This window comes from Macrobrachium rosenbergii, chromosome 31 (assembly GCF_040412425.1).
Source record: "Macrobrachium rosenbergii isolate ZJJX-2024 chromosome 31, ASM4041242v1, whole genome shotgun sequence".
NCBI lineage: Eukaryota > Metazoa > Arthropoda > Malacostraca > Decapoda > Palaemonidae > Macrobrachium > Macrobrachium rosenbergii.
Window position 1 is genome coordinate 8366771 of NC_089771.1, and position 24201 is coordinate 8390971.

The 24201-nt window shown below is 42.1% G+C and overlaps 1 long non-coding RNA gene across 2 annotated transcripts in view; it reads left to right on the plus strand.

Annotated features, from left to right (window-relative positions):
• Nucleotides 1–12799, plus strand: part of LOC136855354 (uncharacterized) — a 93114-nt gene extending 80315 nt beyond the window's left edge. For both annotated transcript variants that reach the window (XR_010857990.1, XR_010857991.1), the window contains 2 exons: nt 11064–11155; nt 12646–12799. This is a non-coding gene — a long non-coding RNA (uncharacterized lncRNA). The remainder of the gene's footprint in view (nt 1–11063; nt 11156–12645) is intronic.
• The last annotated feature ends 11402 nt before the right edge of the window (nt 12800–24201 follow it).

The following is a 24201-nucleotide window of genomic DNA, read 5'->3' on the forward strand; positions in this document are numbered from 1 at the left end:
CTCATTAACCTTACCTTTTACTGTCTCATTATTAACCTACCTTTTACTGTCTTACTATTAACCTACCTTTTAGAGTCTCACCATTAACCTTCCTTTTACAGTCTCATTACTAACCTACTTTTTAAGACCTGTTATTAACCTTCCTTTACAGTCTCACTATTAACCTACCTTTTGCTGTCTCACTATTAACCTACCTTTGGCTGTCTCACTATTAACCTATCTTTTTACAGTCTCACTATTAACTGACCTTTTATGGTCTCATTATTAACCTACCTTTTATGGTCTCATTATTAACTTACCTTTTACAGTCTCATTATTAACCTACCTTTTACTGTCTTACTATTAACCTACCTATTAGAGTCTCACCATTAACCTACCTTTTACAGTCTCATTACTAACCTACTTTTTAAGACCGCGTTATTAACCTTCCTTTTACAGTCGCACTATTAACCTTCCTTTTACAGTCTCACTATTAACCTACCTTTTGCTGTCTCACTATTAACCTATCTTTTTACAGTCTCACTATTAACTGACCTTTTATGGTCTCATAATTAACCTACCTTGTATGGTCTCATTATTAACTTACCTTTTACAGTCTCATTATTAACCTACCTTTTACAGTCTCATTATTAACCTACCTTTTACTGTCTTACTATTAACCTACCTTTTACAGTCTCACCATTAGCCTACCTTTTACAGCCTCATTATTAACCTACTTTTTAAGACCGCATTATTAACCTACCTTTTACAGTCTCACTATTAACCTACCTTTTATTGTCTCATTATTAACCTACCTTTTACAGTCTCACTATTAACCTACCTTTTATGGTCTCATTATTAACCTACCATTTAAGGCTCCATTATTAACCTTCCTTTTACAGTCTCATGATTAACCTACCTTTTACAGTTTCACTATTAACTGACCTTTTACAGTCTCATTATAAACCTACCTTTTACAGTCTCTTTATTAACCTACCTTTTAGTCTCACTATTAACCTACCTTTTACGGTCTCATTATTAACCTTCCTTTTACAGCCTCACTATTAACTGACCTTTTACAGTCTCGTTATTAACCTAACTTTTACAGTCTCATTATTAGTCTACCTTTTACAGTCTCCATATTAACTGACCTTTTATGGCCTCACTATTAACCTACCTTTTATGGTCCTATTATTAACCATCCTTTTATGGTCTCGTTATTGACTGACCTTTTATGGTCTCATTATTAACCTACCTCCTACTACCAATGATAATTGCAAACTTAAGACTTCAGTTTCTTGATATTAGAGGAAAGAACATCACATCTCATTGTAAGCATTTACAGTAAATTCATCATTAAGTTGAAGCTTCAGTCATTGTCAGTGGGCATCTGTGTGTCATTTTAATTGCTCTTCTTTTACATTGTTTACTTATAGAAGGGTGTTTTTAAAATGATCTTTGTGGGTTGTGTTAAGGAGTTTTGACACTTCACAAAAGTCTGAAGGAGGAGGGAAATTCATTGCCAGAAATAGGTGGTATGAAGGGCAAGTCACACTGTTCAGTCTAGAATTTCTGATGTCCACAGAGGAGACATTTTCACCTTACAATAAGTTTTAGTTTTAATATTTACTAAACTGGAAGTTATTCAGATTTATAACAAAGGCATTGGTTGTTGATTTATTTTGTTATTCATTTAGTACTCATTTTGAAGAATAATAATCCATTTTGGTTATTATTCTCTCTCTCTCTCTCTCTCTCTCTCTCTCTCTCTCTCTCTCTCTCTCTCTCTCTCTCTCACCCACACAACCCTCTGCTCACAACACCTCACATTTACCCACAGTCCTCCCGCAACCTAAGCTACAGTCATCCACCTATAACCCTCCACCCATAACTATCCAACTATTACCCCCCACCTACCATCATCCACCCACAACCATATGCTCGCAACACCCCTCATCCACCTCCAACCCTCTACCCACAGTCATCAACCCACAACCTCAGCCACACCCTTCTGTCTACAACCATTCCCCACAATCATCCATCCACAACCCCACACCAATAACCATCCCCACAACCTGCTGCCCACAGCCATCTACCACAACCCTCCACCCACAACTCACAACTCCACTACAATCCTCCATCCACAACCATCCACTACAACTCTCCACCAAAAACCATCCACCCACAACTTTGTCTACAACCCTTCACACACAACCTTCAGTCATCAACCTTCTGCAAATTCCCACCCACTTGCAGCCATAAACCACAACCTTCCATACTTACCCATCCACCGACAACCTTCCTCCCACAACTTTCTACTTGCAAGCTTATACCCACAACCCTTCACCCAGTCACCCACCAACCATCCATAACCATCCACCCACAGCCTTACACCCACAACCCTCCTGCTGCCCAACCACAATCCCAATCCTCCACCCACAACCCTACAACAGTTCTCTATCCACAAACAAACATCCAATTACAACCATCCTTCCACAACCTTCCACATACTACCATCTATTCCCAAAGTTCACACACAACCTTTTATCTACAATTATCCGACTACAGCCATCCTCCTACAACTTCACACACACAGTCCTCCACCCACAACTTTCCACCTGCAGCCTTATATCCACAACCATTAGCATGCACTCCATCTACAACCTAACAACCACAACCCTCTGCCCACAGGCATCTATCCACAACCTTCCACTCACAACCCACCACCTACAGTCCTCCAACTGCTTTCTACCCACAACTCTCCACATACAACCTAAAACCCTAAACCTTCTACCCACATCTTGACACCCAAAACCCTCCAACCACAGTCATCCACCCACAACCCTCCAATTACAGTCCTCCACCCACAACCATCCAATGCTCCACCACAACCCTCCACCCACACACCTCCACATTCAACCTTACACTCACAATCCTCCACCCACAACCCTTCACCCAGAGTCATCCACCTGGTCTCTACTCACAGCCTTACACCTACAATCCTTTAACCACAACCATCCACCCATTGTTATCCACATGCTTTCCACCCATAACCCTCCACATACAATCCTATACCCACAGTCCTCTACCCACAACCCTTTAACCACAGCCATCCACCCATAACCCTCAACATGCAACTTTAAACCCACAACCCTTTATTCACAAACTTACACCCACATTCTTCTACCCACAATTCTCCACCCACAGCTATCCACCCACAACCCTCAACAGCCCTCCAACCACACCCACCCACCCACAACCAGTTTGAGAGAGAGAGAGAGAGAGAGAGAGTGAGAGAGTGAAATTTGTAATGTTCAACCTGTAGAAATCTCCCTGTAAAATCATGAGATATGTTTTATATAAACTTTATTTTCATTATAATGACTTACCAAAACACTGTAAAAGCTTTTATCTCTTTAAAATCGACACGTCCGAGATATAAATTTTCAAACTTTGTTTGGAACGCTGATACAATTGGCGGGAGACCCAACCCCACCGGATGCCGGTGGGGGTAGCATGGCAGGAGACATACCCATAAACCCAGGTCAGTTTCATTCTCGGGCGTATTGGGAACGCATCTCGCGCGTCCGTCGGCCTCAAACTGTTTGGGTTCCTTTGTCTGCTTGCACTTAGTTGTGGCGTCTCTCCTTAGTGAAGTACTCAATTGCCTGTTTATTTATCTAGCTAGCCTAGCTCTGGGAATTCGTAGCTATGTCGGATTCAAGCTTCTCGGGATCCAGAGTTTGCGCAGGGAATTTGTGCTCCGCCAAACTAGTTAAACTTAAATACGATCGCCATTCTTTGTGTACAGCATGTAGGGGTCAAGAGTGTTCCCAGGAGAACACATGCAGTGAGTGTATGGAATGGAGTCAGGAGTTTTGGTAAACATACAGTTCCCATCAGATAAAGCTGGTTAGGGATAGGGATAGGAAAGCCTTTAAGCGTAAGGAAACTAGGCTATCATCTTCTTCGGTGGTGGCATTGGCGTCACCTCCTCTACCGGCTGTTCCTTCCTCCTCTCCTACCCCCTCCTCTACCGCTGCTCTTTCCCCCTCTCATATTCCCCCCTCTTCTTCACCAGCTTCCCAGTATGTTTTCCCTAAAGCCAAGCCCAGCCTCGAGGCTGATAAATCAGAATTCGTTCTTTTCAGAAATCAAATGGAAGCGCAAATGAACGGTTTCATGGAGTCGGTCTTAAGTTTAGTGCGTTCGTTACGCACGTAGTCCGGCGTTAGCGCCGGTGATGACGTCCAGTGTTGGTGTTGGTGATAACAATGTGGTTGTTCGCGATCGCGTTTCAGGCAAGTCTGCTCGCTTTTCTGAATTTTTTGAGCAAAGGCAACTGTCCCGCTCGCCTTCTGAGGCTAGAAGACAGTCCGGCGCTGGCGAAAAGGTCAGAAATTATTGCCCACGAGCAGGCTCGTCCTCTAAGGCACAGGAAAGCCTTAGTCCTGGTGGCGGAAGTAGTAAGCTTGACTCGCCTTTGAAGCGTCGAAAAGCTTCAGGGAGACGTGAAAGTGATCCATCGACGCGTCGATCTTCTCGCCATCGCCGACATCACAGGATGGTGTCCCCAGAAGCTTCATCAAGGCGGTCGCAGTCGAAGCGGCACTACCTAAGGTTAAGCTCTTCAGGTGACAGTAGCAGCAGTTCATCTTCAGTCTCTTCATATTCCAGCTCTTCGGATCCCCTCCTGGTCATCGCAAGTGGGATCAGACCTCTCTCGCCCTTAAAGAGGCAATCTTCGGATAATTCCTGCCCTAGGTTACTAAACTCTTCAAGAAAAGGACAGCCAGGCCTATACCTGGTTGCTCAGCGTGGGGATCCGATCAAGAAAATACATTTCAGACACTTCCTCCCAGGTCACCAAGTGCAGTCAAGAGGCCTAGCCCTCTCCAGGAAGTTCCGCCGCAAGTGCCCGGGCCTCTTACTTCTCCTCCTACACACGAAGTGTCTGCGCCTTTGGCTACATCCTCGTCCTCCCAGGAGTCTATTCTGTTGGAAGGGAAGCTAGAAAAGGTAGTCCGCAAAGTCCTTGGTATTCCCGAAGATAAAGAAGTCGTTCCTCCTCAACTCCTGGACGGTCTGGGCACGGAACTGATTCTTTCTGGTGAAGAGGAAGGCCCAGGTGATTCGGGGCCTTCTTCACATTACGCTTCTCTACTCAGCTTTCTGCTGCAGTCGTACCCGCAACATTTTCAGCCGACAGCCCCCTCTTCTCCGACTTCTACGTTGCGTCTGGGAAAACAAGGTCCTGCCACTTCACTTCCCAAGTTGGTACTCTCCACCACCTCAAGAGAGCATTAAAAGAGGTAGAGGCGTGGTTGGAAGCTAAGAGGTCCTCGGGTAAGTCGTCGTTTGCACCCTCCTTCAAAGCTGTCGAAAAGGAGGCAAAATTATTACAGCACAGGAGCTTCTCCTTCAGCACAAGGGGACTTCGGCTCCCTTGTGGACCCCTCAAGACGCATTTCATTCAAGGCAGCCAAGACCTTCTTTTCTGCCCTAGATGTAGAACATTTTTCCAGGAACCTCTTCAAGCTCCTAGAGATTGTCAGCTTTATCGATTGGTCAATGGGAGCTATTTTCAAACAGGTGGAGCAGGCTAATCTTGCAGAAGACGTCTTGGAAAAAATCACGGGGTTCCTTTCCTGCACTGATATCGCTATCCATGATGCGGCAGGCGAAATTTCCTCCCTCTTCGCCATGGCCACTCTGAAGAAGAGGGAAACTTGGTGCTCGTTCTTGTCTAAGGCTGTGACTTCTTCGCAGAGAACGGCTTTGATGTTCGCACCCTTTGACAAGGAGGGCCTCTTCCCAGAAGCAGTAGTGAAAGACATCCTGTCAGCCATGGATAAGAGGGCGTCGTCACACATCCTGTCTATGTCTTCCACCAGACCGAGGCCTGCTCCCGCTCCTTTGACCAAGATGGTATCTCCTCTTAGCAGGCATCCGTTTTGCGTAACTCCAGGTCCAAACCTTACTCAAGGTCCCGCTCCAACTCCAGGGGTCACAAGTTCTCCTCGAAGCCACAAGGTCGTCATACCAGTAAGTAGGATCCCTGTCCTCCATGCGCCGGTGGGGGCCAGACTCAGCCTCTTTTGGGAGGAATGGAGAGACAGAGGTGCAGATCAGTGGGTGGTGCAAGTGCTCCAGCTAGGCTACTGTCTGCCGTTATCCCAACCTCCTCCTCTCTCCAATTCTCCCATTTCCTTGACAGCATACTCAAGAGGCTCAGTCAAGTTTTCGGCCCTAGAGACAGAAGTCCGGTCTCTCTTAGGGAAAGCGGTCATCAGTAGTGCAGGACATGTCAACCCCAGGTTTCTACAACCACCTGTTTCTAGTCCCCAAGTCATCAGGGTTGGAGGCCAGTTCTCGACGTAAGTGCTCTCAATATGTACTTAGTGAAAACCAAGTTCTCCATGGAAACGAACCGCTCAGTTCTTCAGGCACTAACTCGGGGGGATTGGATGGTGACCCTCGACATGGAAGATGCCTACTTCCACATTCCAGTACATCAGGACTCCAGGAGGTATCTTCGCTTTGTTTTCAAGGACAGAGTTTACCAGTTCCGGGCCCTCTGCTTCGGCCTGTCGACAGCCCGTAAGTGTTCACCAGGATTCTCGCCCGATAGGTCATTGGCTCCACCTGGAGGAGTTCGGATCTCCTTGTACCTAGACGACTGGCTACTCCGTTCATCATCAAGGGACCGCTGCATGGAGGACCTTCACAGAACCCTAAGGTTAGCTCGGGACTTAGGGATTCTGATAAAACACGGAAAAGTCGAGCTTAATTCCTTCAGCAGAGGACTCTTTATTTGGGGATGACTCTGGACAGTCTAGCTTTTCGGGCTTTCCTGTCTCCCAAAAGGGTCTCCTCCTGCCTTCAGACGGTGGAGAAGTTTCTCCTCCTGGACAGTTGCTCCGCCCGTCAGTGGATGGCTCTCCTGGGAACTCTGTCGTCAGCGGAGCAATTTGTAAGGTTAGGCCGTCTGCACATGAGACCCTTACAGTTTTTCCTCAGGGACTCTTGGGACAGAAGGACCCAAACGGACTCCACGGTCTTCAACATTCCCCCCGACGTCAAGGGACATCTCTTCTGGTGGAGGTCGCCGGAAAGGCTTTCGGAGGGTCTGGATCTCCTCCCAAGACAACCATCCCTGCAGATGTTCTCAGACGCGTCCAATGTTGGGTGGGGAGCACATCTAGCCAACCTCAGGATGTCAGGAGTTTGGTCGGATGGACAGAAGAAGCTCCACATCAATGTCAAGGAACTGTTGGCCATTCACCTCGCTCTCCAGGAATTTTCGACCCACGTCTCAGGCCAAGCAGTCGCTGTTCACGCCGACAACTCGACGGCTCTAGCCTACATCCGGAAACAGGGAGGTACCCATTCCTTCGCCCTGTTCAAAGCTGCGAGGACCTTCTTCTGTGGGCGGACAGCAACAGGGTGGCCCTGTTCCCTCGGTTTGTGCAGGGAAAACTGAACGTCCTGGCGGACCAACTCAGCCGTCGGAACCAGACTCTCCCTACGGAGTGGACCCTGCACCCGCAAGTGTGCCTAGATCTGTGGAATCTGTGGGGCACTCCCATAATAGATCTCTTCGCTACCTCCAAGAACCATCGTCTCCCAGTGTTCTGCTCACCAGTTCCAGACCCACTGACTCACTCGGTGGACGCCATGCTCCTAGACTGACGAACCTGTTTGCCTATGCCTTCCCTCCTTTCGGGCTCATCAGGCAAGTGATAAACAAAGTGAAATTCCATCAGAAGGTCGAGCTGATCCTCGTTGCCCCGTTCTGGCCAAGGAAGGAGTGGTTCCCGGACCTGCTAGATCTCCTGATAGACTTCCCGAGGCTTCTCCCTCAAAAGAAGTCGCTTCTCAGACAACCCCACCTAATGAAGTTCCACCAGGGATTGTCCACTCTCGCTCTGACAGGCTTCAGACTGTCAGGAAGCTCATCAAAGCGCGATGTTTTTCAAGCAAGGCTGCAGAGGCTATTGCGAGGTGCAGAAGGGACTCCTCGAGCAAATTATACCAATCCAAGTGGACAGTCTTCAGGAACTGGTGTAGAAAAAATAGTATCTCCTCTTCTTCGACGTCTATAACTCAACTTGCCGATTTTTTCATTTACTTGAGGGATTCAAGAAAATTGATGCCATCAACCATCAAGGGCTACAGAGCTATGCTGTCCTCCGTCTTCTACCATAGGGGGTTAGACCTATCAAATAACCGAGACTTGTCAGACCTCCTCAAGTCCTTAGACACAGCTAAGGCCCCAAAACCTGCCCTTGCCTGGAATTTAGATGTAGTTTTGAGGTGGTTAATGTCTCCAAGGTACGAACCTTTAGAAGGTCTTTCTCTTAGAGACCTCACTAAGAAATCCCTTTTTCTGGTTACTTTAGCAACGGCAAAGAGAGTTAGTGAAATACAAGCCATTGACAAGGAAGTGGGTTTTTCACAAGGTAATGCTGTTTGCTCGTTCACCTTGAATTTTCTGGCCAAGAACGAGTCTCCTTCCAACCCGTGGCCTCAGTCCTTTACCATTCAGAACCTCTCCGAAGTGGCTGGCCCTCAAGAATTGGAGGCTTCTTTGTGCCCCGTTAGAGCTATCAAAACTTACTTGGCCAGAACGGCCAACATCAGAGGACGTTCCTCTAACCTGTGGTGTTCAGTAAAAGATCCAACCAGACCTTTATCCAAGAATGCCCTGGCTTTCTTCGTCAAAGAACTCATCTTAGAGGCGCACAGGCACATCAACGAAGAGGACGCACGCCTAGTCAAGTCTCACATTCACGAAGTGCGCTCAATAGCAACTTCAGTGGCCTTTCGTCATAATAAGTCACTTTCGCAGATCACACAGAGCACCTTCTGGAGGTCGAAGTCGGTGTTTGTGTCTCACTACCTTAGGGAGGTTGAAGTTGCGTATCAGGACCTGTTTGCATTAGATCCCGTATCGGTAGCAGGCTTGGTTTTAGGGGGAACACACTAGGGGGTAGGTTCCTTATCTTTCCTTCCCCCTGTGGTTTTATGGTTGCTGAGTTAATGGGAAGCCGGGGGTGCTCAGTTCACCTGGAGTACCCTCCATTCTAGTTGAGCTGCTGAGGGTATAGGGAAGGGGGATGTATTTAACTGTTTTTAGGTTAGGCGGTGAGACCTGTTTTTCAGTCTGGTTGCTTTCCAATTGCTCAGGGCAAGAGCAAAGGAAGTCACCCCTTGTCTCAGTCAGCGGTGTACTTCCCTGACTGCTTGGGTTGTTATGGAGCAGAGTGGCTAGCAGTGCTCACGCCCAAGGCCTCTGCAGGTAATGGAGCTTCAACCAGCAGCAGTACCTCCTGCAAAAGCCCATCTACCAGGTAAGGTGACTCCTGCCCTTTTGTTGGTATGGATCCTTAAGATACCCATGGTTAGAGTTTGTTCCTTTTCTTTTTTTTGTGTGTGTGTAACCTTTCAATAACTGGTACCTCATCCCCTGCCCTTCCACCTTAAATGTGGAATCAGCTTTTACAGTGTTTTGGTAAGTCATTATAATGAAAATGACATTTTTATGATAAAATGATGTTTCATTATACTTACCAAAACACTGTAACGTAAAACCTCCTCCTCCTCCCCGCAGGGGGAGACGTTATCTCAGGTTTTCACTAATTGTGTATACCGAGAATGAAACTGACATGGGTTTATGGGTATGTCTCCTGCCACGCTACCCCCACCGGCATCCGGTGGGGTTGGGTCTCCCGCCAATTGTATCAGCGTTCCAAACAAAGTTTGAAAATTTATATCTCGGACGTGTCAATTTTAAAGAGATAAAAGCTTTTACAGTGTTTTGGTAAGTTTAATGAAACATCATTTTATCATAAAAATGTCATATTTGTTAAATGCTACAGTTAGAGTCTACAGTACCATGGACTTCTATTCTTTGGAATTTATTTGATATGATTTTAAGAATAAATTCCATAGACTATAGGCTTAATCCTACATGAAGTCATAACTGTAGCAGTTAACAAAGTTTACCCTATATAAAACATATCTCCTGGTTTTAAAGGGAGATTTTCTACAGGTTAAGCATGACACATTCCTCTCTCCCTCGTCGGTTTTGGCAGGTAATTTCCGGACGATTCCAAACTTCACTATTTATCCAGGCTTGGGACCGGCACTGAGTTGGGCTGGCTTGCCGATCTTCAGTGGCTAGGTTAAAATGTTTTATCCACAGCAGAAAATGAATCGTGGTATTCAGTCAAGCTCAGTTGCCGAGCTGCTCCTGACAGAGACTAAAGGGCAAACATGAATGGGTCACAGAATGGCCTGATGACTGTGGCGTTGAAAGCACACCCAAAGCAGCATAAGAGGAACCAGCATGCATACCTTCGGGGCAGGGGGCCGGATTTTGTAGGCAGGGGGGAATCATGGGGGTCCATTTCGCACTGTTGAAGATGTGCCCGCGGCCCGACAGTCTGTGGTTGGTTGACCTTGTTGGGGGTGTCACAGCCTAGGCACCCATCCTGCCTCTCCTGGACTGACGTCTCGGACTTGGCCCTCGAGACTTCTTCCACAGTGCACACGACTGTACAAGAAGCTACACAGGAACGGGTCTGAGTGGTGATGATAGATGTGAACGGAACTACAAGTACTGAGTCTTCATACTGAGTAGCTATTCGTCACAAGTGAATGGTTTAAGAATGACTATGAAAGCTGACAAAATAGAGGGTAACTTTAGCATCTTGTTTGCACAAATTTGGCTTCCCATGACATGTTTCTTCTTCCAATCCATTGCTGTTGGTGCCCACAGCTTTGCTCCTAAGACAGTCATGAAATGAGTGCTTGCCAGGTAAGATTTCAACCCCTCTGTTTCCCGGGTCTGTTTTCCCAAAAATTATGAGCTGCTCAAAAATTATGAGCTGCTCTTTGTTTTCCATATTTATTCACAACACTTAGTCACAGCTGTCCTAACTGGACATTCAGGCAGTGGTAAAATAAGGAGTTTGTAGCTGAAGCTTGATGGCTTTGTATACTTTAAATGTCAATAATTTATCTGCTTTGATGATACATGTTAGTTGAACTTTCATTTTGACGCCATATTTTCCTTTCAGAAATAAGAAATGGTCCCACTGATGTGTACGGGTTTTGTATGCAACACCTTCAGACGGTTTAAGACAAGACAGTTACCTTATCGCCAACAAAGGTAATTATTTTTGTACATATTTTTGTATGTTTACAATTGTTGTTGTCTTCATAGAGCCACATTTTTATGCCCTTTTGTCCTTGATCTTCTTACCTGACTGTTGGCCTCTCTGGTGATTTCCAGTGATATTGAACTTTTGCTTCTATCATATTTTCGTTTCCTGTTCAACAAATACTTAAAAATAAAATTACATGTATCATGAGAGTTTCGGTCATTGTACGGCATGCCTTTCAGCGTTCTGCATTGTGGGTGGGTGGTAGCTGCACAAATATTTACAACTGATTTAGACGATATTTTCTGTATCACTGCTTGTTCCCTGTACACACTTTTCATAGGTTCTCATCCTATTGTTCCAACATGGCTGTCAGCTTTTGGTTTTCCCTATTTCAGTTGTTGCTGCTTTTAAGAGAAAACCTTTCTGTCCCATTGATAGTGTTGTGACAGTTTTCACTATAAGTCAAACGGTACATACTACATGTCATTTTGTGTCGTATTCAATTTAGCCAGGTGTGTGATCCATGGGTAAGTGGATGAACATGTTTTGATCCAATGCCCACTTGTGCAGTATGAAGTCAACTGTAAAGAAGTTTTATTTTATTCTGTTCAGGCCATATTTTCCACTTGATGAACTGAGATTTAATTAATTTACTTTGCCTGGATAGAGATACAATAGTTTTGCTTAAGAGTAAAGTCTCTCTCTCTCTCTCTCTCTCTCTCTCTCTCTCTCTCTCTCTCTCTCTCTCTCTCTCAAAACTAAGAACTTCCTCCATGGAATGCTTGATCTACCCCACATATTTGTCTGTCTGGTTGAAAGGAACCTGATTAAACGTTCCTTTCATTGACCCTGAACACTCTCTCTCTCTCTCTCTCTCTCTCTCTCTCTCTCTCTCTCTCTCTCTCTCTCTCTCTCTCTCTCTCTCCAGCAGCTGCAAGTGTTTCAAGAGATTACTTTCCACGACTTGATTTTTGTAGGTAGATTTGAAAAATGAGGTCCCCGCCAATCTCTTTGGCATTGGGCACATCCTGTCAAAAATACCCATCTGGTCCAGGAATTCATCTGTATCTTTTGTTTAAGATATCCTTGGCCTTCCTGCAGGACACACCAGAATCCTTCCCAAGAATCCCGAAACACACACACACACACACACTTTCTTAGCAAGGCCTTTCTCCTGTGGTTAACCTCAACTAAGCCAAAGTGACGGTAATTGATTTGAAATATTTTCTCTCTCTCTCTCTCTCTCTCTCTCTCTCTCTCTCTCTCTCTCTCTCTCTCTCTCTCTCTCTCTCTCTCAGTACAAACCTAAGGTAACGCCAGCATTCACATTTTGAAGCATTGGTTATAAATTCATATCTGTTGACATGTTCATACATAAGAGTTCAACAGTACCATGATATGAATTCACATCAACAGTTAATTTGATAAGAGAGACTGGAAAGTCTTGAGATGACAGTCATGCTTTGAATTCTAAAGTAAGTTCTTTCCTTTCCAGGTGCAGTATATTTGAGAATCTGGAACCGCTTAGTGACAGACAGACAGACAGAATTGCACCGCATTAATCAAAGTTCCAGCTCATCGGATGAAGAAAAATTTGTATTCATTTGAAAATTACAAGAATATTTTCTTTCTTTTTTTTGAAAAAGAAAGAGGTGTGTTTTGTTTGTTGGCATGGAGGGTTGTTGTTCAATTGCTGTTAAATTGCTGTGCCAGGATATTCCTCATTCTGACTTTATAAATAACAGAGTTCGTTGGTTATGTTTTGCATTTTTCAAGACAATTTTTCTTTAGTCTGGTGGCCTCTGAATGTAAGAAGGGCTTAGGTTTCACTGAAAAAAGAAAGAAAAAACTTAAAACTCTGACCTTAAAAAAAATTCTTGTCAAGGTGGAAAAAAAATACTGCCCATTTTTATAGTTCAAACACAAAAAAAACTTCTAAAATGCTTATGCCTGAGTATTTTAATAGTTTTATCACAAAAAATGCTTTTAGTCACGAAAATATGGAAACACAATAATAAGTGGATATTTCTCTTAAGTAAAACACTGTGAATAGGCAAATTTTCCGCGAATAATTTGTATGTGCATTCCATAGAAAAATCCGCGAATAGGCGAAGCCTCGAATCTGGAACCGCAAATAGGCAGGGGTCCACTTGCCTCTTAGTGTCAGTGGATTTTGCCTTTCATGCAATAAGTTATATCTATCTGTGTATTTTGGTTTTCATGTAATAAGTTTTATTTCATTCTTTTTTTATTTAGGGTATGGTTAATATTATTGGAGTAGAGGGTACAAGCATTTTATGTTTGCTTATGCCTGAGTGGCCCCAGTGAGAGCCAGCAATGGTGGAACTAGCTAGACGATGGATGGGTAGCGACAGGCGAGACCTTCTTCCTATGCTGTTTTGAGTCCTTTTTCTCACCTGTTTATTTCGCCCTCCTGCAAACCCTTTCCCCCGTAGGAGTGTTGTGCACTGTAGGCATTACTTAAGGTTCTTTAGAGCGTCCCTTTGGCCCCTGGCTGCTGCGACCCCTTTCATTCCTTTGGCTGCTTCTCGGACCATGTTCTGTCTCTTCCATCTTACTTTCCTCAACCCCTCCTAACAATTGCTTCAGAGTGCAATTGAGGGGTTTTCCTCCTGTTACACCTCTAAAGCCTTTTTACTCTCAAATTTTCTTTCAGCGCTGAATGACCTGATAGGTCCCAGCGCTTGGCCTTTGGCGTAAATTTTACATACTTCAGCAGAATTACTGCCACTTAGTGCCACGCTTTCCTCTCTGCTGTCCTCAAGTTGTACCTGTGCACTGTGCTTCTGCAAGCGTTCAGTCTTCCAATCCTCACACGGTTTTGGTTTTGTGTGAGACTTATCATTTGTGGCAACTCTCTGTCTGGAAATTTCTTTTATAATTTTATGTTCCCTGTTTGTTTCCCCATTTTAGGAATCCGTTTTGTTCTACGTCAAGTTTTCATGTTGAATTTTGATTTTAATATGGAATCATTTTGGCTCCTATACTTAGGATAAGAGGAGTGTCTTTTTCTTTTTAAATTGGACTCTCTCTCTCTCTCTCTCTCTCTCTCTCTCTCTCTCTCTCTCTCTCTCTCTCTCTCTCTCTCTCTCTCTCTCATTCTCTCTAGGTTTGTGCCTAGGACTATTGAAGGATTCATGATTTAACATTTCTCTCTCTCTCTCTCTCTCTCTCTCTCTCTCTCTCTCTCTCTCTCTCTCTCTCTCTCTCTCTCTCTTCTCTTTTGAACTAGGTATTGCCCAGGACTATTGAAGGATTCATGATTTAACATTGTTCTCTCTCTCTCTCTCTCTCTCTCTCTCTCTCTCTCTCTCTCTCTCTCTCTCTCATGAACTAGGTTTTGCCTAGGACTATTGAAGGATTCATGATTTAACATTTCTCTCTCTCTCTCTCTCTCTCTTTCATGAACTAGTATGTGCCCAGGACTATTGAAGGATTCATGATTTAACATTTCTCTCTCTCTCTCTCTCTCTCTCTCTCTCTCTCTCTCTCTCTCTCTCTCTCTCTCTCTCTCTCTCTCATGAACTAGGTTTTGCCTAGGACTATTGAAGGATTCATGATTTAACATTTCTCTCTCTCTCTCTCTCTCTCTCTCTCTCTCTTTTGCTCTCTCTCTCTCTCTCTCTCTCTCTCTCTCTCTCTCTTCATAAACTAGTTTTGCCCAGGACTATTGAAGGATTCATGATTTAACATTTCTCTCTCTCTCTCTCTCTCTCTCTCTCTCTCTCTCTCTCTCTCTCTCTCTCTCTCTCTCTCTCTCTCTCTCTCTCATGAACTAGGTTTTGCCTAGGACTATTGAAAGATTCATGATTTAATATTGTTCTCTCTCTCTCTCTCTCTCTCTCTCTCTCTCTCTCTCTCTCTCTCTCTCTCTCTCTCTCTCTCTGAACTAGGTTTTGCCTAGGAATATTGAAAGATTCATGATTTAATATTGTTCTCTCTCTCTCTCTCTCTCTCTCTCTCTCTCTCTCTCTCTCTCTCTCTCTCTCTCTCTCTCTCTCTCTCTCTCTTTCATGAACTAGTATGTGCCTAGGACTATTGAAGGATTCATGATTTAACATTTCTCTCTCTCTCTCTCTCTCTCTCTCTCTCTCTCTCTCTCTCTCTCTCTCTCTCTCTCTCTCTCTCTCTCATGAACTAGGTTTTTTAACAGGACTATTGAAAGATTCATGATTTAACATTCTTCTCTCTCTCTCTCTCTCTCTCTCTCTCTCTCTCTCTCTGAACTCTCTCTCTCTCTCTCTCTCTCTCTCTCTCTCATGAACTAGGTTTTGCCCAGGACTATTGAAAGATTCATGATTTAATATTGTTCTCTCTCTCTCTCTCTCTCTCTCTCTCTCTCTCTCTCTCTCTCTCTCTCTCTCTCTCTCTCTCTCTCTCTCTCTCTCATGAACTAGTATTTGCCCAGGACTATTGGAAGGATTCATGATTTAATATTGTTCTCTCTCTCTCTCTCTCTCTCTCTCTCTCTCTCTCTCTCTCTCTCTCTCTCTCTCTCTCTCTCATGAACTTGGTCTTGCCTAGGACTATTGAAAGATTCGTGATTTAATATTGTTCTCTCTCTCTCTCTCTCTCTCTCTCTCTCTCTCTCTCTCTCTCTCTCTCTCTCTCTCTCTCTCTCTCTCATGAACTAGATTTTGCCTAGGACTATTGAAGGATTCATGATTTAACATTTCTCTCTCTCTCTCTCTCTCTCTCTCTCTCTCTCTCTCTCTCTCTCTCTCTCTCTCTCTCTCTCTCTCTCTCATGAACTTGGTCTTGCCTTGCATTGACTATTGAAAGATTCGTGATTTAATATTGTTCCCTCTCTCTCCCCCTCTCATGAACTAAGTTTTGCATAGGCCCATTGAAGGAGTCATGATTTAATATTGTTCTCTCTCTCTCTCTCTCTCTCTCTCTCTCTCTCTCTCTCTCTCTCTCTCTCTCTCTCTCTCTCTCTCTCTCTCTCTCTCTCATGAACTAAGTTTTGCATAGGCCCATTGAAGGAGTCATGAATGGAGGTTTGTGTTTCATGATGGAGATCAGAAGAAACTTCTCATGAATCTGTATTTCGTCAGAAGTTTGAAGTAGCCCATCAACATCATCATTAGTTTTCGTGTCTGGCTTCTACTGTACAGTTTTAAAGTGCGTATCGAGCTCTGTTATGAGAATGTTCTGTCTGAATTCTCACATTTTCCTTCTTATTCAAATGTGCTGCTCTTCCTCAGGTTATCTTATCATTTCGAAGTCAACTAATTTTTGGGCTTAATTCCCCAACACCCCTCCCATTCTCGTCACATGTCAGTCATTGTGGTCTTGTCTGTTTTTTAGAGTCACCAGTCTGAAGGCATCTCTTGCAAATATTCTGTAGTTACCTTCGACTCATGTATTTGACACCCCTGCACAACCTCTCTCACGTGATATCAGCAAAAGCACTTTCCTGACAGGATATTCTCAGTTTGTTCTTTTATATTCGCCCGTAAACTTGGTTTTACTGACGCTGATTTCATTCTTCAATTCAATTTGGTCCATCCAGACTTCCCCTTCTGTCTGTCTCTGGCTTTGAGACCAGATCCTGCTCAAGTAGCAGCTCCCAGGTGCCTTGCTTTTTTGTTTGCCTCTGTACTGAGCGCTGATCCTGGTGGTGGACTCCAACATTGTCTCAAGTTCTTCTGATATAGTTACCTGTTATTTATTTATTTATTGATCTGTTTATTTATTTATTTAAATTATTTTTATTTTCTAATAACTGATCTTTTCTTCTTGCATTTCCTTTTACCTTCTAATTCTTCTTTAAATGAATACCATGTTCTGTGGAAGCTTGAATTTCAAGTCAGTGGCCCCTGTGGTGGGCTTGTTCTGTATGAATAGGGTTTATCTTTGCGTAATGATAATAATGTTATAGTCTTCCCCAAAGCTTCTACGTCATTCTGTAGTGCTCTCACTTGTACAAAGAGGCCAGCACCCTTTGGTTTTCTGAATACTTTGTTAGATACTCTCTCAGGTCAGTGAACATATGTTACTAAGGGTCTTTTTTGCTTGGTACTTTCATGTAGATTCCTCTTGATGATGCTCTGTTGCTGATTTTCCTTTTATAAAACCAAACATACTGTTGTATCTGAAGTGCTTCAAACACTGGGGTTATTTCTTATAAATGGTTAACAATGTTTGTAATGCAATTCTCTTTTTTATTTCACGTAGATGCCTCTTGATGAAGATTGTCTACTGCTGATTTTCCTCTTACAGAACAAGACTGAAAATTGCCTTTTATAAAGACTTCTAGCTCTTGGGGCCATTTCATACAGTGTAAAAAAAAGGTTTATAAAGGGGAATGGAATTTACCAACTGCAGCGCAGACTGACTAGGAGGAATATCATGCCTAACACATCCTCAGGGTAGTTTTTTTTGACCAAATATATAAAGATTTTGGAGGTTATGTTGGCACCATGGAAACGGCGCGAATGGCCAAGTGACCAGGTTAAACTGTAAGATGTGCACTTTTAATCAAATATTGTTTAGTCCATCGAATGTGAGTACATTTTACTATGCTATTGCTATTTTTAAAATCTCTTTTATCTGTCCTTTTTTTAGAATGTTTGAAAAGTCAGAATGAGTTCATCTGGAGAATGCGATAAAGAGATTGGGATTGGGATGTGTGTCAGGGACATTGGTACTTCCCTTTAGGGAGCTTCTGTTTTTTTTTTTTAAATAAATATGTATGTGTTTTTTAAACCCTTATTCCCCCTCTCTCTCTCTCTCTCTCTCTCTCTCTCTCTCTCTCTCTCTCTCTCTCTCTCTTATCTCTTGTAGTATGATAATACTCTTTCTTCTCTTCTCTTCTCTTTATCTCTCTCTCTCAGCATCGATAATAATTGTGCTCTCTCTCTCTCTCTCTCTCTAAATGCATTACCAGCTCATCTGAGGAACATATCAGGAGTGAGTGTAGATGTATTTAAGAATAAACTCGACAAATATCTAAGATGCATCCCAGACATCCAAGACTGGAAGATGCAAAATATACCGGAAGATGCGTTAGCAGTTCTCTGGTAGACATCAGAGGTGCCTCACACTGAGGGACCTCCTGGGGCAACCCGAACAAACTGCAAGGTCTTTAAGGTAAGGTCTCTCTTTCTCTCTCTCTCTCTCTCTCTCTCTCTCTCTCTCTCTCTCTCTCTCTCTCTCTCTCTCTCTCTCTCTCTCAGACTAGACCCAAAGATAATGTATAAGGTATACCAAAGTCAAAGATGACTTTTATAAAGGTGCGGGAGACTTTTCAAAAGGGTTTGTCAAATTGAAATTAAATATTGCTTAAAGATATGGCTTAAATGAAGGCACTCCAGAACTAATAAGAGAGAGAGAGAGCTTTGAGAAAAGCTAAAGGCGTTTACTCTGAGGCTAAAACGAGAGACTCGAGCGTACCAGATTTAGGGTATAGGCTGGGCCAGAGTAATTTTTTATTTCATCGTGCAAATATAGGTGAAATATGGTTAAGAACTATCCCATAGAACGTAGGATTATCGATAAGAAATGGTCAGGGGAAGAGAGTAGCGTGAAAGTACTGCTCAATGACGTCATGAAAGAACTGACACTTGAAGGTCATGAATGAATATTTGATGACGTCATAGGTTGTGACGTCATTATTCCATTCACGAAAGCAATGGATAGTAAAGGTTGTGACGTCATTCTATTCACGAAAACAATGAATAGTAAAGGTTGTGATATTCCATTCACAAAAGCATTGTGTAGTAATGAAGGTGATGACGTTAAGTATTTATGTATACGCAAACTCTCTAGGATATATAGAAAGGAATAAAAACCATTAGTTTAACCGGACAGTCTTTTTATTTAAATCCAAAAAAATCATTTCATATGTAGGGGAGGTTACTCGTGACGAAAATAAAACATTTTTTTTTTTTGCGCCTTGGAGCAGCACTGCAATGCCCCGAAGGAGGGAGTGCCCCCAGCAGGAGGTATATTCAGCCAGTCGGTTACCAACCTTGAAGCCGACTCAAAGGGCTTAAGTTTTCTAAGCTGACAGCGATTGCCCAAGATGGGAAAAGCCTCATATATTTCCATGGGGCTTTCCCAGACGTCTCAGTTTCTATGCCACCAATGTTATCAAGACCCTTTCAAATGTCAAAGAAAATGGGCAGAAAGTCTAAGATAAGTGTGGTCAAGTTACCACCGAGACAAGCCTTAACTTACCTTCCCTCCTAAGGCTGTGATTTCGTACTTGGGCAAATGCTTGCTTGACGTAGAGTGTCTAATGAAAAATGTCGTGAAAAACCGTAGACTTGTACCGCCAGAATTTCGTTACGAAGCACAATCCATAAAAATTGAGTCCGTTCTTCTGTGGATAACTTAGTAAGATATCTACGGGGTGTAAACATAAATTCCGACTTTGTTTTCCGTTTTCGTTGAGATGTCGAAACCGAAAGAGTTTCTCTCACGTCTTTAACTAGAAAACGAGTCTTTTTACTCAACCCTCTTAGAAAACCGAGCAGGAACAAGCGAAAGACCCTCGAGATAAAGATAACTCGAACGCAAGAGCCACCCGACATTAACTCTCTCTCTACCTGACAGAATTCTTGACTTGAGAGCTGTAGAGGATAATTTACCTATAATTACTGATTGGTAGAGTTATTCTGTTGTCATTTCCCGATATTCGCATTTTGAACTAAAATTTTACAAAATGTCAAAATTGGAATTTTATCGTGTTCATGACTGTGTTACAAAAGGACATTTTGATATAAAATCTGACGGCAAACTGCTAAAATATGTCGGAAAATAAGCCCTTGTGACACCCCATCCGATGTAAGAATGCTCTATAGGAAACACTTCAGATTCACTGATTATTTTTCAGATTAGTCTCACCTAGCTGACTTTTTAAAACTGAAATGAGTAATTTTCACTCAGTACTACTTTTACCATTAGAGTTCGTTCCTTCAACTACCTTTGCCTGACTAACTTTACCCACATTTTTTGATGATGCAATACGTTCAATTGTAACTTGTAAAACACCAAGTTCCACAATTAGAGGGTTATTTTTTACCATAGAAATCATTGAAAATTTCAGTTTGACAGAACTGGTAAAATGGGCAGTGTTCCAGAAATTACATACAGTAATTGACTTTGATTAATTACACTATTTTCACAGCATTTTTTGCTGATTAGTTTCGATTCTTCATCAGAATCACATTTTTACTGCACTTCCGTATTTTAAGCTATAATATTTGTTTACTTTATATTTGTAATGAAACATTTAGCTGCAATTTAGATCAATTCAGTTGATTTAACTATTAAGACTACACACACCAAAATATTATTTATAAAGAACTAGATTTTTTAACTTTTAACTCAGATAATTAAAAACTCTAGCAAGTGCTATTTTCACTTTACATGATATTTTCGTCCACAAGATTTATTTTCAAAGTATGGAATATTCATTTATATTCTCAGATGTCTTTCTGAACAAGAAAATTGCAGGAATTTCACACACAAACCAAACTAAAAGCTAAATAATTTAATTTTATTTCAAATTACAAGTCATCCTCCAGTCACTTGTTACAACAAAAGCAATTAATTACACCAAGACGCATACAGTCTCCCCAAAAGCAGACAAGTGACCCAAACCCCTTCGGTGGAACAAGCGCGCCTTGTGGCACCCCTGCCCTTCCCCAAAAACCACTTCGTCTTATCGGACCGGACACCATTCAATGTAAGTGATTGAGTCAGGTAAATGGTCGGAGACGTGCAAGGCTACTATCCTCCTGTCCCGTTCTTCCTCCCCCAGCAGGACAGCAGGTCGGACTAACGTCAGCCTTCACCTTACACGTGGACCACCGGGCCAGTTTAGGGTCTGTGTGATACATCTTGCAAAAATCCATCCCATTGCCAGGTAATTAGGGAAGAAGGTCCAGGATTTGTTTACAACACTCCTTCGGGTGTTTTGAAGTCTCAAATCTCTCAGCTTTCAGTCTTTACAAGTCTCTGAAAGGCAGTTCTGTACTGATCACCAGAACAGCGCTGTACAACTGACAATAGTTTTATATTGCTCGCCAAATACGAGACTATAAAAATTCATACTTTTGCATATCAAAATAGGGCCATGTGACTAAAAATTGCCTACAAATGAAAATTGCTGTTGGAATGATGAACAGGAAAATCACAATTTCATGTTACTCAGAATTGGCCTAGACATTAAAACTACTGTTGACATACTCACGAGAACATAGCTACATGACAAAAAACTTAGCTTTGCATTGACCCACCAGTACAGCGCCACAGAATAACGGACATTGCCTTTAGAAACATGTATTGGCTATAAGAAATTAAGTGGAGGATTACTGCTTTTAATTTAGACATCATACATCAAGACACCTTTAAAATGCTAAAGAAAAACTACTTTCAAACCCAGTTTCAATAACTGTTTGATACTCCAAATCTTGGTCTTTTATCTTATCTCTTCGATGGCAGTTTCACACCCCTTAAAGACCTTTATTGAATAATAATGCCATTTTAAACCATTTTTACATTTGTTGCATATAGTGCTGAAATGTATGGCTGCCATCCAAAGTGTCGAATCAATTTTGCTGGTTTTGTCTCTTAGTTTAGACAGAATGACTTATTCCTGTTTCAGTCACTAATTCTGCATTTCCCAGGTTACTGAACTCCCAATTCTTGATGATGTAGTTACCTTTATATTAAAAATACCCCAAATATGCTAGATAATACTAACGTTCCATCTTGTGAGTAACATTTGGCAAAATCCATTCTGGAAACGACTGAATTTCTAGACAAAAACCTCTCCTCAGCTAACATACCTTCTGGTCAAAAGCTCTCTCCACACCTGGCACTTTCTGAGCTAAAACCTCTGACAGACTTTGCACACAAAGATTTCAGTCAAACTGACCCTACTTAGACACAAAACACTCTAGGCAAAAAAAAAAAAATAAATAAATTTTGTGATTAAAAACTGACGAACAGGCATTTTCGATTCAAAAAATTAAAACTATGCTTTTTGTTACAAACAGTTTTCCCAAACTGATAAAATTTAAGACAACAAGCAAAAACTTTCTTGGGAAACAAACTCACAAAAAGACAAACAAAAGACCTCTCATTTGTTGGGAGGTGGAAGGGGGTTAGGAAGCTTCTAATCCAAAAGACTGTTGCTGAAAATCCATAAACTGATAATATCCAGAAAAACAAAATCAGCAGACCTTGTTCACCTCATCCAAACTAACACACTTTCTATACAACAAACTCTCAAACTGGTACAAACAACTCGGCACACTTTCTAAGCAAAAAAAACTCATCTGAAGTAACCTAATTTCCAGGCGAAAAAAACTCTCAAGAACCAACACGAAGGAAAAAAGGAAAAAGCGCTTCTAACTAACATTTTTCTGGTCAAAAACCTCTCCCAAACAAACACTTTCCAGGCAAAAAACTTTAATAAACTGACACACCTTTCATGCAAAAAAAAATCTCTTCCAATAGATGCACAATTTTCAATCGGAACCTCTCCCATCGAAACCTCTCCCAAACATACACTTTTCAGGAAAATCAAGACTTGAGCATAAAACTAACGAGAAATGAAGCATTTTAAGCCAATAACTCATGAATCCCAGTAATAACTGCCAGACTAATAAGACACTCTAATCAAAATCTCTCCCAAACTAGAAGATTCTTAGCAGAAAAAAATCACAGGCCAACGACTTTCCCGGCACAAAAAAAAAAAGCAATACAAGTGACTTTACAGCTGAAGATATATCTAATGGACTTTTTAGCCAAAGGAATCACAAACTAACAGACTTTCTAGGAAGAAAAATGCAAAAAACAGACTTTTTTTAGTTAAAATATGCAAAATAACAATTTTCTACCTCATTAAAAGAAATGCAAACTAACCAGACTTCTGAAGAAGGCCCAAAAGAATGAAAAACAGTTTCTAGTAAAATTCACAAACCAACGGACTTTCTAGCAGAAACAAAATCAGGCTTCATCACAAACAAACTCAGACATCCTAAAGCCAAACAGGCTTCCTGGCAAGAACAAACTCAGACGTCTTGGAAGCCATGGTATCAAGGTTAACACTTATTGGAAGCAGAAACATGACGTTGACAGACTTCCTGAAGGCAAAACCACCAAAATTAACAGACTGAATGAAAGCAAGAGCAACACTTAGACATGTAAATAAAAATAAGTCACATCCAACCAAATTAATTTAGCTAGAATATCACAAACTAGCATAAATTCTAAACCCAAAAAGTACTACAAAACAGGAGACCTCAAAAGCAATGCTTTCTAAACCTGAAGCTCTTACAACCCAACATATATCCTGAGAGCAAAACTTAGAAAGCAGACTTTTGGATGTAAAGTACCAGAAGAACCAAACTTTCTCAGACTCCATTTCACAGATTGTCTTTCTAAAGGTAAAAGTATCACACACTAGCAAAACTCCTGACAACAAACTTGCTGAATGCAACATTTGAAAAAAAAAACTCCCAAAGCCTTCCTAAACCAAAATCAAGACTTCCTGAATCCCAGTTGATCTTAAACCAACATTTTTTCTGAATCCTGGAGTCGTTTCAAACACCACCAACATGTCAGTGCTTTAAACTCTGTATCCTGTCCTCATATATCTCTAGTGATAATGAATCATGCTCCTACCATCATGCACCAACGACAATCCCAAATTATCGCAAGCGATGCTTGAAGCCCTTCTTACTATATAGAAACGAACACAATTTGAATCTCAGACCAGATATCACAAACTCTGCTGTTAAGGAGTAACATTCACACTGAATTCGATACTCAACTGTTACGAATTTATTTCTCAACACTGAAATCCACTGTCGTCAACTAATTTGTGTGTGCTATAAATCATTGTCACTAACTGATTTCTGAATACCAGATTCTACTGTCATAAAAAAATTGCTAAATACCAGATCCATTGTCTTCTACAAATGGCCGAGTATCAAATCTTCTGTCAACACCTAACATCCGAATATCAAATCCACTGACACAAAGTAACACCAGAAAACCATAGAAAAAC